Source organism: Melanotaenia boesemani, chromosome 8 (assembly GCF_017639745.1).
Source record: "Melanotaenia boesemani isolate fMelBoe1 chromosome 8, fMelBoe1.pri, whole genome shotgun sequence".
Classification (NCBI taxonomy): domain Eukaryota; kingdom Metazoa; phylum Chordata; class Actinopteri; order Atheriniformes; family Melanotaeniidae; genus Melanotaenia; species Melanotaenia boesemani.
Window position 1 is genome coordinate 18,860,605 of NC_055689.1, and position 17,236 is coordinate 18,877,840.

The 17,236-nt window shown below is 39.1% G+C and overlaps 1 long non-coding RNA gene across 1 annotated transcript; it reads left to right on the forward strand.

Moving 5' to 3' along the window:
• Positions 1 to 1,781: 1,781 nt before the first annotated feature.
• On the forward strand, positions 1,782 to 11,237 carry LOC121644727. The gene is made up of 3 exons (XR_006011305.1): positions 1,782 to 2,002; positions 10,262 to 10,461; positions 11,025 to 11,237. It is a non-coding gene; the product is annotated as an uncharacterized LOC121644727 (long non-coding RNA).
• The last annotated feature ends 5,999 nt before the right edge of the window (positions 11,238 to 17,236 follow it).

Consider the following 17,236-nt stretch of genomic DNA (forward strand, 5'->3'; position numbering starts at 1 on the left):
TGTAAGGTGTCTTTAAGATGTTGCTTTTTGGGGCTTATGCGCAGTAATATAAATTCAATAAATTTAGAGCTCCAGGAGTGAAGATGTATCCATTAACTTCTAGTAATTATTGCAGTTTTATTTAACAAAAAATATAAAAATAGAAATAAATAAATAAAAATAAAAACAGACATGAAATTTACACCTTGTAAATTAATGCTAGTGACTTACACACACTGTCAAGGCTTTTGTTCTGTTTGCTCGGTTTGTAATTGTGACTACATCTTTAGCTTTTCATATAATTCCCTCCTCACCCACATGCTGCCATGAATGTTTGCAAAAGATCAATGAAACAAAGTGTGATGCAGATTGACGTGATATGCTTTGGTAATTTCTACAACCTCGCAAGCTACAGTAAAGCTGGTGAACGCACACATGTAAAACGTCTATTTGTAGGTGCTCAAAAGCTGTCAGGGGGTATCAGCTGCCATAAAACTTAACAATGCTCCAAAGTTCCTGCTCTGTGTCTCAGCGCTCTGTCAGACAGATCTCCCAAAGTTTTGCCACCTTATTTTGCCTCTCCTTACCCCCCCAATACCTCTTCAATGCTCTCAAACACAAACAAACAGCGTTCTTCAGTCCTCCTGGGCTCTTTGCTACTTTCATTAGTAACAAAGCAAGGCTTGACTTGGCTCAGAGCTTGCAGTTATGTCTCTTGGTTCGAGTGCACTCTTCCTCAGAAGTTTTTTCTTCAAGTAGACAAAACCTCATGTGAGGAATGCTGCTCATGATGCCCCAAAATCTGCCTGACATGGCTTTTTCCTTAGGGATAACCTTATGAATATGGAAAGGAGAATCAAAATATACGTTTTTGGGAACAAATGGGTACAACAGAAATCAACAAAAATGTTTTGTCTCAAATCTCACCTCCGCAGAGCAAGAAAAAGAGTCAGACAAGGAAGATAAGAAACCTGTTTGCCTCAAAAACAAAGCCAAGGAATGCCTATCAGCATGTGCTCATGCGATCCTACAAAGTTATACTGATTTATTTGTCTAAGTCTAAATGGTATCTTCCTATTCATAGTAGTCATTCACATAGGTGATGTAAGGTGTTGTCCTGCTGTGGTTGCAAGTCTTTGAACTGCTGTTGAGCAAGCAACAGTATCGCTTTTTTCACACGGTATTTGTAGTAAAACTGAGCAGTTACGTGGAGATTTTTTCACCACCCATAGGCTTTTCCCTTTTTTTTCGTTGACATTGAGAAGAGTTTGTGCTGCTGAATCAGAGATTTCACTCTGCCTCCCAGCAGGGTTAAATGTTCCCTAGAGGAATCTATGGCCTTCTGGTGTTGGGTTCCTTCAGCCGTTCTTCCTGACCCATGCCCTCTTCAGCCTCTGTCCATTTGGCTCTGATAGTCCAATGCCTCAAAAAAAAAGAGAGAAAAAAAGAAAAAGTAGCAACTGAAGTTTGAAATTCAGAGAAAGTTTTAATCCCAATGAAGTGTCTCCTGTAGAAATAATAATCACTGAAGGCTATTTAGTGGAATACTCTCACAAATGGTGAAAAACGGTGGCTTAAAAGCACAGTCGGTCAATTACGCTCGTTAGAAGAGGGCAGATGCGCAGACATGCATGTGCACCAACCACACACACACATTTGACTTGCCTCATTAAAACCCATCCAGCTACTAGAACTCAGAGATGTGAATGTTTCCCTTGAGGAGTGGGGCACGTTCATTTTGAGAAAGGCAGAAGACTCAACTTTTTTTTCTTACTTGCTTATAATTACAGAGTTTGCTGGAATGCGTGACCCTGAGAATAAGGCTTAGTCCTGGGAGAGTCCACCAGAAGCATCACCATCTTCAGTCTTGCTCTCTATTGTGTCTCTCCCCAGCTGGATGCCACCCACACCAGGCATGAGTGAGGTCGAGGCAGTGCCCCCAACACCAGAAGAGCCCTCCCTGGGGACTTTAAACTCTGCTCCAACAAGCCGAACTCCTGAGGCTGAGAAAAAAGTCAAGTTTGTGAGTGACTGAGAACATTGCACACAGGCATTCTCTCACAGTAAACAGATTTTTTTTAAAAGAACAAAAACTAGATGGAGAGTTAACAATCACAAGACTTCAGAGTTGGCAAGCAAGGCATGAGAGCTGCTTTCCAACCTCACTGTTATCCAAATTGTCAAGCAATTAGACACTGAAGCAAAGAAAAACAAAAATCACAATATCTATGCAGCCCAGACAAACAAAGTCTTCCTATGTGAAGAAATAGTGTGGAAAGTTAGAGAAAAAAAAGTGGTGAAATCATATAGGAATATTTTATTTGATTGTTAGTATGAGAAAGAGTGGCTGCTTTGTGAATCAACATTCTTGTATACTGGAAGATGTCAACAAAAAAAGAGGAAATATGGAGAGAGTGGTTGTCATCAGTAGTGACCTTCCAGCTGGATATCCACAACTTCCATCTTCCCAAGCCAAGGAGCCCCATGGAGTAAATCCCAAACCAGGTCATTAGCACAGTGGTGTCACCAGACAGCAGATCACGGGCCAGAGAGGGAGCGAGAGGGGGACTCCTGGCACTGCAGCGGCTGCTGTGCGGTTTGACATTCAGGCCTGGCTGATCTATGGGGCTGGGGAGACAGTGCCCTTGCTCTGGGTCTTCGTGAAGAGAAAGACCAGGCAGTCACCCCCCCTTCCTTACTTACTTACTTACTCCATCATAAAACTGAGGTCATAAGATGTTAGACTCACGTATATCCCTCACATCACAACCTGAAGTGCAGGATGTTGGTAACAGTACTATCACCTGTGTTGCTGGATCCTGCAGTAAAAACTATTTCACATTACCAGCCAGCTGATATCTTTTGCGAGAAAATGTATGCACATTCACAAGCTGGCTGCATTATTATTAGGTCCATGATATACATTAATTGTAGCTTCATTACCTTAGACCAGCTTAGAATAGCCTCTCTGACAATAACTTCCACAACGATGTGTTATTGGCATAAAAAAATACTATTTAACCACAATGGGACAGTTTCATACTGTGATCAAAAATCATTCTAGGGGTTTTATGTCCTTCTCAAATGGCTTTGACCTCCACAGCCCATCTCCAGCAAATGGTGACCACTATGAACATGCCAAGAAAGAGGATCCCCTGGGGGATATTACTGTGAGCCAAGATGAACATAAAAATCTCTCTGTGATAGATGGACATTTTCCACTTGGCACCACCACACAAGATGAAAGGAAAAGATAGGGAACCTTTCAACACTTTTTTCTTTAACTAAAATGAGAGTGATTTTTTTTCATGCTCATTAACACTCGTTAGGAGATCTTCACTTAAAGATGAGATCAAATCTACTCACCTCTATATATGCTGGTGATGAACTAAGCTGTAGCATGTAAATGTGCGACACAGACGCTTATCATACGAGGTATTTTACACAATCAGCCAGACACCTCAATACGTGTCTGGTTATCAGGTTCAGTGGATCTCACATTGAATGTAACACATTAGCTAAGCATGATACACTCCATAATCTGTATATTAATAAATAAATGTGTCACAAATAGCTCTAAATCAAGGTTATAGACACTTGGCTTCTTTCTCTGTTTATCAAAAAGATTAAACTAATTTTAAATTAAATATGAAGGTGTTGTAACCTGGAGGACAAGCACAACTTTGCACAGGTCAACAATTACACCTCTTCAAGTTATCCTTAATCGTCTACAAATGCACACAATTGCATTGTCAATGGCTAGAGCACAAATTAAAGATTTTTGCAGCCCATTGAGCTGCAGTGCAAATTAAGAGTAGCTTTCTTCCAATCAGCATCTCCAATTTACTTCAAGATAGTCCCTGGAAAATAGGCAGCTCAGTAGAATGAATGGTGTGTGGTGGTTGTGTGAAGGTATATGGATAAGGAAGGCTCCAAAGGATTAGAAGAACCCTCACTCCCAGGCCATGCAAACATTATTCATCCTACCTCCTCCTACACACTCGTCTCACCTTCAACACCACCTTCCACCCACCACCTCTGTTGCTCCCTGATGACTCCCCTGCCTTTCTAACAGTTGCAAGACCCTCTCTCTGGACCATGGTGGCAGGAGTTGGAAGTTGGGACACTGTTAATTAAAAGAAAAGGTTAACACTCACGGGGCTGGTAGAGGGTGCATTCAGGAGGCTCCCATGGTGGAGCAGCTGCTCGCTGCTTCCTCCCACAGAGGCCCCAAGGAACGCACCAGCAACCAGGGATGGAGGCCAGGCGACTAGGGACTCCAGGCTGAAGGAGTGACTGCGGCATAAATGATGAAGCAGATTTGACCCTCACACTAAAGATAAGCCAGTCAGTGCAGTGAGCGGTTCAACTCACCTGTCCAGTGCCTCCCGGCCTGGGCCTTGGCTTTGAGCTGATTAGTGAGTCCCAGAGAAGGTCTCACCTCCCTAAACACTGCCCACGCACACATACCTTCATTAGACAGTGGGAAGTATGCCAGACCCATTTAGAGCTGTATGTCAGAGGAGTAAGAAGAAACAGGCAAAAAAGAAAGATGAAGAGAGTCAGAGAGAGGAGCAGAAATGACTTTCCAGAGTCAAAGGTATGGTGGACACTGAGGAATTGGTCAAAGAAACTGAAAATGCAGAGACACTGAGAACTCATCAACATCCTGCACAGATGTTGTTGCTGACTGCACCATGTGTGAAGGCGTGTGTGTGGGAGATCATTAAATAATGATAAATTATCACTTCAGTTTGCTCAAATATGTAGCATTATTTTTTAAAAAAATCATTCATTAGGGAAAATAATTGGCCTAGTTTAAGGGGAGTTAACAATGAAAAAGGTGTTTGTATCAATAGGGAATAAATGATAAATGGATCACATTTAGCAGCAATATCTTAAAGATTAATTAATTAATTCATTAATTTAGATTAAGAACACCACATTTACTTATAATCCACAAAATAAGACTAAATGTTTTAAAACAAGGGATTTTTGCTCTTCATTTTAGCTATCAACACAACAACTGACTTATTGAATTGGAAATTCTTCATAACTACACACCATTGTCACTTAATACATCATGAGAAAAAAAAGTACAATGATTGCCACCCAAATTAATTCCAATATATACATGTGAGCTTTTAAGTCAAACATGAGGGAGTGAAACAGTTTTTCCTTCCTTTCCCCCCCAAATAAGCAGAGATAATTAAACATCTATCCTCAGAGAAGAAGTGCTCCCACTGGAAGGTTGTTTGGTTTAAGGATTTGCTCAGTGAATCGACTCGCCAGGGACTCTCCATTTGAGTCTCAAGGTTTTATATCTCTAACAAGGCTTTAATTGCCAAGGTAACAGACCACCTGATTAAGCCTGACAATAAGTCGGCTTTATCTTTAGTGTAGGAGTAAACAGAATGGAGTAAAAGTGGAAGAGTAAAGAGAAGTCAGGAGGAATATTCAAATGTAGCTATGAGGGAACAGACGCTTTGTGTTAAATAAGGTTGTTTATCTGGCCAACCAGCAGTGAAACATAGTGTATGGTCATGCATCTCAGCAGCTTGAGCTCACCTCAGAAATTCTATTTACTGCACATCAACTTCAGAAATGCATGTACTTGCAGGAAAGATCCCATTTCTACTGAGAGTGTGGAGGAGGCGCCACTCAAAGCCTTAGGTCCCATGCCACGTGCCCTCCTTATTGTAACGAGTGCATTTCTCTCCTCAAACTCTGACTGGTGAGTATGTCAAGAGGGGGATGGGAGGGGTATTCTTCAGAGGAGACGGGGAGCGTCTAGTAGTGAAAAACTCTGTGTTAAAGTCCCGTCTCTCCTGTCAAAGGGCTGACACAGAGCATCCAGGGACACAAGGCCTTTGGTGCTTAGAGTCTGGACACTGGCCTAGATTCCACCCCCTCCATACTACTCCACTCCACCCCCCTTTTCCCTCCGACAACATCCCACCTACAAAACACTCCTCAGCTGCCCCATCTCATCTGTTCTTTACTGTCATCCTGCCCTCAATGAACTGCCTTCCACCAACGCCTCCATCCCCTCATGCTGCCTATGTCTTGCTGTCGCTCTTGCTTTTGCTTCTTTCTTAGAAATCCAGTTGAGTTAAAAGTTATCCTGTAAATATACATGTTCCAATACTTTTGACAAAGTATATTCAGCCGAACTCTTTTCTGACCATAGAGAAAAGTGGTCCATATTCACGTTAGTAAAAGATAAACTACAGAGCTGATTATCACTGTGTCAGATTATAAAAAATTATTGGAACCATTCAGCCTAGATTACATTGTTTGATTGTAGTTACACATGACTGTATAAAATGTTTCCTAGAATAACTTTAGTCAAGACCAACAATTTGGCTTATGTTGTAAAAAACAAATCCAGCATGTTTACGTGGGGATTATTTTGTCTAGATTCTCTGTATATTAAACGATATACAAAAGTACACAAAAAAATGACTTGTTGGATGAACATAATAAAATTATGCAAATTATTTCTACCTAAATCAAACCCTAAATCAAGAAAGAATTTTGTTTTCTGAACAAAATGTAAATATGATGGGTGAACTCCATGTATTGTGGTTATTGCTAGTTAATTACTGTGGTTCAGTTATATTAGATTTGTAAGGGTAAATGTAACATTTACCAAGGATCTGACTAGATTTTCCTCTGCTATTTAAGCTTCTATAAGATGAATAGACAGCTAATTTAATAGGGTAGTTAAAATTTGATAAATTGATTGTGCTGATCCAACAAAACAATGTTAAGTATATTAATCAGAAATGCTATTCAAACATGCATTTACTCCCTGCTGGTGTCAAGTATGGAGAAGAAAAACATAATAAGGTCTATAAACGTTATACAATGAAGGGTAACACCGATTTAGTAACTGCTTGAAAACATGTTTTTATGTAAACATAAGGAGGCAGCCTAAAACTTGAAAGGCCAACAGACTGTGCATTATGTAATGTCTGTTTAAAAAAAAACTCATAGGCATAAAGGCTCAAGTAGTAAACAGATTGACAGATTAAAAGTGTAAACTGTTAATGATAATTAACTAATATTATGTGTCTAAATAAAGAACTTTCTGATAAATTAAATATGTTGTGCGCAGAGCATGGTCTGCAAAGAAAAATGTTTGACACAAAAAATGCTCTTTGCCAGGACAGACGTTTGACCACAGAGAGGCGCTCACCTTAGGAAATTTTTACAGTGCTGCCAGCCTCTGTTCTAAAGTTGCAAATGGAAATGATTTGCAAACTAAAACCATTAGAATCATGATGTCTTAGCATTAATTATTTTAGTAAACTTTAAGTTGTTGCATATTATAGCTGTGGTTGCTAGGCTACAAACACAGCAAAGTAACACATTCATTGTGACCTCTGGAGACTTCAACAACATCTCCCTCTCTCCTACATTACCAACATTCCAACAAATTGTCAGCTGCTCCTCCAAAGAAAAAAATTTTGGAGTTATTTTATGCAAATATTACAAATGCATACAGATCCACTGCCCTGCCTCCTTTAGGAATAATCTGATTTTTCTCACCTCCACCTACAAACCAGTCGTTCAGTAGCAACCAGTCATCACACAGACTATTTAAAACCTAGTCTAATGAAGCTGAAGATGCTCTGAGAGGATGCATTGAGGCCACAGACTGGAAAGTCCTCTGTGAACCACACGGAGATGACATCAATGCCATGGCTGAGTGTTTGATAGATTATATCAACTTCTGTGTGCAGTCAGGTGAAGAAACAACTGGAGAAACTGAACTAGAACAAGGTTGCAGGTCCAGATGATGTGAGCCCCAGGGTTGTAAAAGCCTGCTCAGAACAACTGTGTCAGATTCTTCAGCACCTTTTTAACACCTTGGGGTTGATGCCATCCTCTACCTGCTTCAGAGAGGCCACTCTCATCTGGACAGATCAGGCAGCACTCTTAGAATCATGTTCTTTGATTTCTTAAGTGCTTTTACAATTCAGTTGCTCTGTTATGTGAGAAGCTCCATAAATTCCAGGTGGAAACTTCCACAACCACCTGGATTTATGACTACCTAACAAAACAGACCACAGTTTGTGAGACTGAAAGGTTGTGTGTCTGAGATGGTGGTCAGCAGCACCGGAGCACCACAAGGAACTGTACTCTCACCATTTCTCTTCCCACTGTATAGCCCAAGGAAATAATCTCATCTTGAACACACAAAAAACAATAAAGGTGACTGCTGACTTTAGGAGGAACAAGAGTAAACAAAACACTGTTTACATCCTGGGAGAAGAGGGGGAGGTGGTGGAGGAATACCTGTACAAGTACTTTGGATTTTAGTTAGATAACAGATTGGACTGGAAATGCAACACAGAAACATCTGCAAGAAGTAACAGAGCAGATTCTACTACTTAAGTAAGCTAAGATCGTTCAATATCTGCACCAAGATGTTGCTGTCAGGCAAAAACCTCCTATGTCCAAAATTCGTGATTTTTGTTTTCCTTCATAAATCAGTACTATTGGTCACTATGTCTGTCTGTTGTTTTACAAATATTTAACCAAAGATATATGATTAAAACATAATACAAAGTTTGATGACATTATGTCCAGTTATTACAAAACCATTCCGTTTTTTTCATTTTTTGAAAAATGACAGGTTTGGAGACAGGAAGTTTTTGCCCGACAGCAGCGATATCTTCTATGAGTCTGTTGTGAAAAGTGCAATCAGCTTTGCAGCCATCTGTTGGGGCAGCAGCATCAGAGCCAGAGAATAATAGAGACTGAGCAAACTGATCAAGAAGTCTGTTTCTGTGCTGGGAATAGCTGGTGCTGCTGGAGCTGGTTGTCCAGAAAGAATGCTGCACAAGCTGCTGAAAACAATGGAAGATTCCTCACATCCTCTACACAACACCACAACACAGAGAAGAAACTACAGGGTGTGTTCAGTGTGAGGCCAATCCAAGACAGAAATTTACCAGAGATCATTCCTGCCCGCTGTCATCACCCTCTGGAACAAAACACTAAATTATTCTAATGAATTATTATTGTTTTTATTTAAAAAAAGAAAAAAAAACTACTATATTGCTATTTCCCTCTGCAATTAGTTATTTTCAATTAATTTCACTGAATTTCATTATGCTGCTAAAACTACATGATTTACAGTACATTTGATAGAAACTATTTGTCCAACTCTGTGATTGTTGTTTTGTAATAATGGAAATTTTGATAATTTATGGAGAATGGTGGTGCTATTATTTTTCATTTACAATGAAAATGGCAGCTTATAATTTTGTGTAAACATTTATTTTTGCACAAGAAGACCAAAGACCCCTCCACCACGTCTGCAGTAAAAACTACACAGTATGCCAATAGATAAATGAATGAATAAATAAATAAATAAATAAATAAATAAAACAAAACATAATACGACTATATTATATATATGTGATTTTAGTATAGTGTTTTGTAAAGGTAACATGCAAAATATGTTTACTTCTTGAAATAGGTATTTTACTGTTTTTAAGATAAAATATTTTAATGATTAATGTTATTGCTTATTCATCATAGCTCATTGTTTTGTATCTGCTGTTAATAACACTGAAAAATAACACTGAACACACTGACAGCATATTGTACAACTGCCTCTTGTTTCTACGTTTCTACCACGTTTTGTCCCTTTTTCAAAGTGTTGTCTGCACAACATTAGAAAGGTGCTACTGTATACAAATGACTAATCTTATCGACCCCAAAAACAACATTCAAAGCACCTCTGTCATGTGAACATGTCGTACATGTCACTTTATAAAATTCAGTCTGACATGAAGCTTCAACTCATGCACTTCTCATCAGGCTGTGTGTATGTGGCAATGGAAATTTTCCATGTCAGAGTAGCGCTCTCTCTGTTTCTCTCTGTGGCAGGTGTAAATGGTGCAAGTTTCTGTCTTGTTCAACACCCATGCTATTTTGATGTGTTGGCAATTCCTTTGCCAGACCAATAACTCCCTCACACCAACACTACTCTTTCATGCTGCCTGCTTTATTCTCATTCTTGAGGGAATCCTCCCGAGATACATAGTGCGCCTCTTAATTTCCCCAGAGATACTTGCAGGAAACATACACTAGTGATTTTACAGGGATGAAACACAGGCAAAACATTAGACCCCAATATATCATGACATCTGCTGTTCCTGGGTCAGATAACCAGTTAAATGGGTTCCATAACTTGTCACAAGTCCATGTTTTGCATTTCTATTCTTTGGTTGTCTCTCATTTTAGTTGCTCATTTGTTTTCCAGGCTGGGGGTGGAATTATTCTGAACAGCGAAGCACTGAGCAACATGCAGCCAGTCAGCGCAGCAAAGTAAGGGAGAATCCCAGGAGGGAACGTGGCCCGGTGGGTTTGGTTTGTACACCCGTCACAGACTTCTGAAGGGGTGACGTGCATCACTGCTCCACTGAGGGAGAGCCTCTGCCATGTTTACTGTCATGTTCCAAGGTATGCTACGTGGCTTCAAACACATCAAACACATCTACAGGAATACTGATATTGGGAATGCCATTGGGAGCTACACAAAAGGAACAGACACACTCCTGAAAACACACATGCCCACAACAGTGCCACCAGCCCTCACAAGCGGCACAAAAATAAATCCAGATTTTTTTTAAATGCTGTTTTTATGTTGCACATTTTCTGTGACAGTAACCCAGGATGCATATTTACAATGATATAATCACTATATCGCTACAGGACAGCAGTGCGTTGGAAAGTGTTAATATGGTGTCGAGTCAGTAGGTCCTTTGTTCTGATTCCGAGAAGTGGCAGGAAATATTTTGTGATCCAAACAGAACATTAGAAATATTCTCCCTAATTTCTTACTGACGCTAATTGTTGTGTGATAAATGATGCAACTGATACAAACTCAATGCCAGTAACCTGTTGTCCTTCCAACACTCATGAGACTTTTGGAGTGTGCCATCACATGTCATGCTTGATTTATGAAGAATAGTCAAGACTGATTTGACTAGTGAAGTACTCCTCTCCTGGCCTGCTGTGTGTAGTGTTGAAGAAGGCTGAGTTGTTTGCTGTGCCTCAAGGCGTGAGGATGAGGGGGAGCAGCCTGGAGTTCCTGCCTGGCTCAGGGGGAGGTTGGACTGGATTAGACGGCTGACAGCTGGGCCACATCTCTGGAGGCGTGGGGCGAAGAGGCCCCCTGTCTGCCTGCCTCTGCACCAAGTGTCAATTTGAGCATGAAGGAAGGATGGAGTGAGCCAAAGAGTAAGTAAGTGAGCAAAGTGGGGCCACTGGTAGTCCTGGGTGGATTGACATCAGCTGTGCATGGGCCGTGCACACCGTTAGGCATCAGGAAACACACTGTTTATTTAGTGGGTTTTGACTTGAGGGCACAAACGTGTGCACACTTGAACAAACACACGGACACAAGACAAAGTACTCCTACGAGGTTGCAACTCTTGACCTCTCTGGTTTGGGTGGTGATGTTCATAGTTGACGCTACATGATATCAGGAAGGAATATTAAAAGGGTTCAGCAATTTGACTTCAAAATGCAAGCTTTCCTAATAACTAAATTGTTTCATAATCAAAGAGCAGCCATTTTTTTCACAAATCAAAGCCTCCTAATAATGCAGAAATGGCAGAGAAACAAACTCCTCTCAGGTGGTATCCTGTACAATTATGTGCAATCAAGATTACAAACACCTTCAAAGTCAAACACACTCCTATTTTATTTCTGTTTTCAGTGATGGGATATGTAATTAAATCAGACTTCTCTAAGTGGCGGCATCATTTGATAGACTGACTTTCAACATTTGCTCCAACATCCAGCAGAGATTGTTGATAGATTATTTGATTGTAGCATGCATGGCAACTGGCATAATTTACTTCAGCTGTGCACTCTTAACATGAAGAACGTTCCAGTAACATATGAGAATTTACAATAATAGTTTTTTTCTAATCTTGAGAGACTAAGAGACTATCACTGGGATGTGGGATGAGGGCCAGAGTCGACTTTATTAGCTGCCGTTGTTCTAATGTGATTTATTTTTATAAATGAGGCTAGGGTGGGAATGCAGATGGGGGTGGAGGCCAGTATGCAAATGTGGACCCTCATTAAACACCACCACCACACAACATTATCTGCTGCTCCTCAGATTGTTTGTGCACATTAACGAGGTGCAACCAAGTCCGCTAACTAATGACAACATAATGATCACAGCGTTTATGATAAAGTCATCAAAAGGCATGACACTTACAGTACATATTTGATGCATTAGGAGGACCTCGACCACCCATACACTCAGGTGAACTCTTCCTCATAAGTACATCCATTTGAGAAACTCAGAAGTCATTAAAATTTTTAATTTAAAATTGATGCCAGTGACCTTTAGTGATAGAAAACAAGTTCTTACACCAACTTCTAAGTCCAAAACTTTGTCCTTCTGTTATAGTGAGCTAGGAATACAAACTCCCATTAAGATAATAAATTAAAATATGTATGTATTATCTGTGAAAATCTATAAATAGTGGAAGTTATTCTTAAATTTGGTAGCTAAAATGTCAATGTCTCCTTAAACTTTCATTGTATTGAAAGGAATTTTTATAAATTGTATAAATGGAAATGGATACAGAACTGATAAACTTTAATATCCAATAAAAATGTAGTATAGACATCACAACTGCTTTGCTTTGCTGCAAGAATTTGCAAAGAAAAAGATATTAAAAAAAGAGGAAAAAAAGCATGACAAAATGACCACGTAAGTCTTCACAGCAGTTTTATTTTTGGTCCTTCAAACTTTCTTATGATGTTGGGATACAGTTCTCTGGGGATTTCAGAAGCCCATTTCTGTGTAAAGATGTTTATCTTTATGGCTTTTGCGAGAATGAGGAGATTAACCCCATAACTAGCAGACATCTTATAGTTGATCTGAGCATCATTAGTCCACATTAATAACCCATGGAAGTGCAAATGGGCTTTTTTTTATCATCTTAATTACATGACATCTGAGCTCCCTATCTAACGATGACTCTCTTTAGAGATGAGAAGGGCTCTGTGACTTCGAGGTACTTGTTTTTGTGTGCACATCTGACAAAAAGAAAAAAAAAAACATCTTGTTACTAAAGTATACACATTGCACACACACATTTACACACACCAGCCATCTAAACTAAAAGGATGCCATTGCCCATTAGAGAGATGGATTGACAGGAGTGCAGAATAAATCTTTGTGGCACTGAGTCAGAAATATAAATAGAGCATCTAAGACAGATTTGTCTCTGGTGTTGATGAAGTTACCTTTGGGGGTAGAGCTCTACCTTTTTAGTAATGAGGACAACCACAAACAGTTTGGTCTCCTAATGAGAAATGATGCTTTTGGAAGTGTGATACAAAAAATGCCATAGAATAACACCTCAGTTTAGCATTTCCTGCTGTGATTTTCAGCAAAGGCACTAAAAGTGGGATTGTTAAAATCAGCCCCACCTGGTGGTTTTGATGTACAATGTACACTCCCATAAATGAGGAGAAGGAGGTAAACATTAACCACAGTTACTACAAACCTTCTGTAAGACTAGTATATACAGTGAGATATTTTAAGGTGTTTTGGGTTGGTTAGCATGTATAAATTCATTTAATTCATTTAATGCTGATTAAAATGATAAATACACAACTTTGAATGGTTAAAGTGTTTGTTTTTTTGTTGTTTTGTTTTTATTTTTAGAATATTTCATTAAAACCTCTTTTCCATATCAACAATTACAAGAAAATACACCATTAACACAAAACATATTTTAATTAGATCAATAAATGAAGGTAAATCAAGTAGGCTGGAAAGAGGAGGAATGCTCTATTATCCATCTTATCATCAAAGCGAATGCTGTGTTAATTATGCTATAGCACCCAGTCTGAACCCACATGAGACTGATAACAGAGCACTGCCCAGGGTTGCAGTGATTGCACTCATTGATTCCCTCTTCACCATCTCATTGGACAAGTTGGGTTGTTGATATTCAAGCATGCAAGGGTGCATGATGATATAAAACAGCACGAAGATGAAGAAGAGGCATTCAGTTTTTTTTTTTTCTTTTCTTTTTCTTTTGTTCTCCTTTTAACCCGAGTTTGAGAGCTGGCATCCCATTAGAGCTCTATCGCTAATCAATGTGAGGCATTATAGGTTGTATAAATCACACTCTGACACCTGCTGTATGGGTCGTTAACAGAGCAGTCACCAGGGAGGAACAGAGAGAACAAACATGCAGACACACTGAACAGAAACGTCTGAACCTAATCTGAGGTATTGATACTAGAACATTATTAAAGCAACCAAGGAGCTGGTCAGCTGAAAAATTTGGTTTAAAAATAAATTCACTCAAAGAACTTTAATTGTTCGCGTCTAGTTGAGCAAATATTGGTTTAGTTTTCTTACAAAGATACACAATGTCACTGCTTTCTAATAATGTTACGTAATCTAGACTCAAATGATTATTTGCAATTTTCCAAACGGCCACAGACCACCGGAGGTGTTTCACAAATATTAGAAGGCAGAAAGTAAGGTTCCTATGAAAAATTCTTAATTGAGGATGTAGTTATTCTTCCTGAAAAGGCATGCAGAAAAGTGCACACGCAGGCATTTGTAACCTGAGTGTGGTACAGAAGGGGACCATCTGAAGACTCGCAGGCCCTTTGATGTCTTATGAATACAGGCATAATGCATGTGTAATTAATAAGCCATTTGCATATGATGAACTAGGGCACTTAGTCAATGTTCTTGGGATACAAATACCTGAGGAAAACAATAACAACTGAGAACATAAAAAAAAGAGTCTTCGCAAAAAAAGACAAATCTATGGCCCACTTTGGATTAGAAATACATTAGCAGCTAATTATGTCCTAATTGCCAATATTTTAGCAGGTGTTTGTACTTAACCGGTGGTAATGCCCTCCTGGAACAAGCTCATCAGGCTTATTCTCCTGTGACTGTCTGCAGTCCTTTGTGATTATCATGAAACAAGATGGACTTGTGGTCAAAAACACTGATAATAATGAGGCTGGCAAGCAGGGTGGCAAAAACAAAAACAAAAAACAGAAATATAGATAAAATTTTGGTTATTAGGAATGACAATAATAATTCAGTTTAAAAAAAAAAGGTAAATTTTTTTCTAAGAACTCCAGGAAGAAGAAAACTAGAGATTTAGAGCCATCTATAACAGAATGTGAATGTAAGTCACAAGTATGAACTCTTTCTGCTAAATATTTTCAAAGCAATCACAGACTCAGGAGGTGGAGTTTTCTTACCTAATCAAACAGTAAATGTAACCCAGAGCTAGATTAAATATTGAGCTTAGGAGTTTCAGATATCTTTTTTCATTTGGCCTGCTGGCATTTGGCAGCAAGGGAGCATCAAACTTCCATAAGTCCCTGGAGCTGGTCCACTCTGGAAAGGAGCTGAGCCAGCAGGTCAAACTGCAGAAATGTCATGGAGTGAAAGGAAATGAACCAAAGGCATACATCAATGGTAGTCCACTTCTGACATAGGGCCTTGATGAAATCAAGATGCACGATACTGTGGAGAGCAAAGTAGAGTTGTGCCTCTGGTTAATCACATGTTTATGTGTTGAATTTGTAAAAGGGCAAAACAAGAGTTGGTTGGATCAAGGGCAGTTTCCAATGAAAAGCCTTCTAAAGTTTTGTGTGTGTGCGTGTGTGTGTGTGTGTGTGTGTGTGTGTTTGTGTGTGTGTGTGTTTTATAAAACTTTTTTTTTTTGTTGAGAACACACTGGACTTGGAGGTGGGTTTATGCTGGGGTAGATTAGAGTGGGGGGAGTGTGGGAATCCTCGTTCTATATGTTCATGATTGGCTCTCTGATTGACTTCACTATTTGGTAAACACCTAACCATCTTTTGGCCCTGCCCCTGATCTGATCTCTCAGTAGTTTTATCAGTCTTGTTAGCTTACTGTCTTTACAGATGCAACATCTTAACATTTTCTTAACTTTTTACTCGGGTTTACTAAATTTAGTCTTTTAGTTAGTATTGTTGGTTAAAACTATCTGAAGCTCCAGCCATAGCTGATCAGTGGTAGGACTTATAGCACAGCTACCATGTATTGCAACTATCTGGAGCAACATGGATGTTCTCTGTTTTAAGAAAATATTGACAAAGTCAGTTTCTGGTGCAAAAGTAATGCCATGTAAAAAAAAAAAAAAAAAATCACAATATAGTGCTTGCTGGGACAGCTATGGGACTGATGAGGATGATAGTAGACAGTTAAAATGTTTAAGACTGCAAAATAATTCCTCCTCTGAGAATGACACCAGGTCTGATGTAGAAATTATTATATCAGTCACAATTCCCTTCAACTGCTTGAAGGAGTGGCACTGGTCAAGGATATCATCATTGGTTGTATGAGCATCAGTAATAATCTGTCTAGCGGTTTGATTGGAGGGTTTGTCGTCCCATCAGAATGGAAGCCCTTATTTTTCCAGATTTAGGGTGCTCTTGACCACTGTAAAGGGTTAGAATATGTAGAATTTAATGTGGTATGGTCCAGTACTGACATCTGTTTTCTTTAATAATCAAATATAACACAACTTTAGAAGTCTTTTTAAAAATGTTGCAAGTAAGTTTTAGCTATATGGCTAGCATGACCTGCTTGTTGAATGTCACATAAATTTAATATGTAATGGATCAAACAAAATCTTATGCACAAGATGGGAAAAATGGTGTGTGAAAGATTAATGTTTTACTGTTACTAAGTATAACACTGTGACTACAGTTCTAACGTGGATGTGACACCCCTGAAAGAAAACCTGTAATTTTGTGGGGTTGTGCAAAGAATTTGTAAACAACATAACATTAGCCATTTTTTCATATATTTTCATACTGAAATATTACATATATTTTTAGTATTGGAGACAGTAAGGACATATGATAACACAACCACAGGGAAATTCAAAAAGAGGATAAGACACTTAAAACCTGTAACCACATCCTTTCCTGGTCCCTGCTGCTGTGTGAACAAGTATTCATGCAAAACATGAAATGAGCTTGTAATGACTTGATGGTAAAGCGCCTGACATGAATTTGTTTGTACAACAGTTAGTTAGTTTCTGCTGTATTAACCGTAACTTGCAGTGACCACAACTAACTACAGGTGTCGCCAAATCAACCAACAATCTCAGACTTGAAAACATTAATATTATTAGGTGTGATGTTGGTTTTTTTAAAATCTGATTCATCAAAATGTCTGAATGTCATG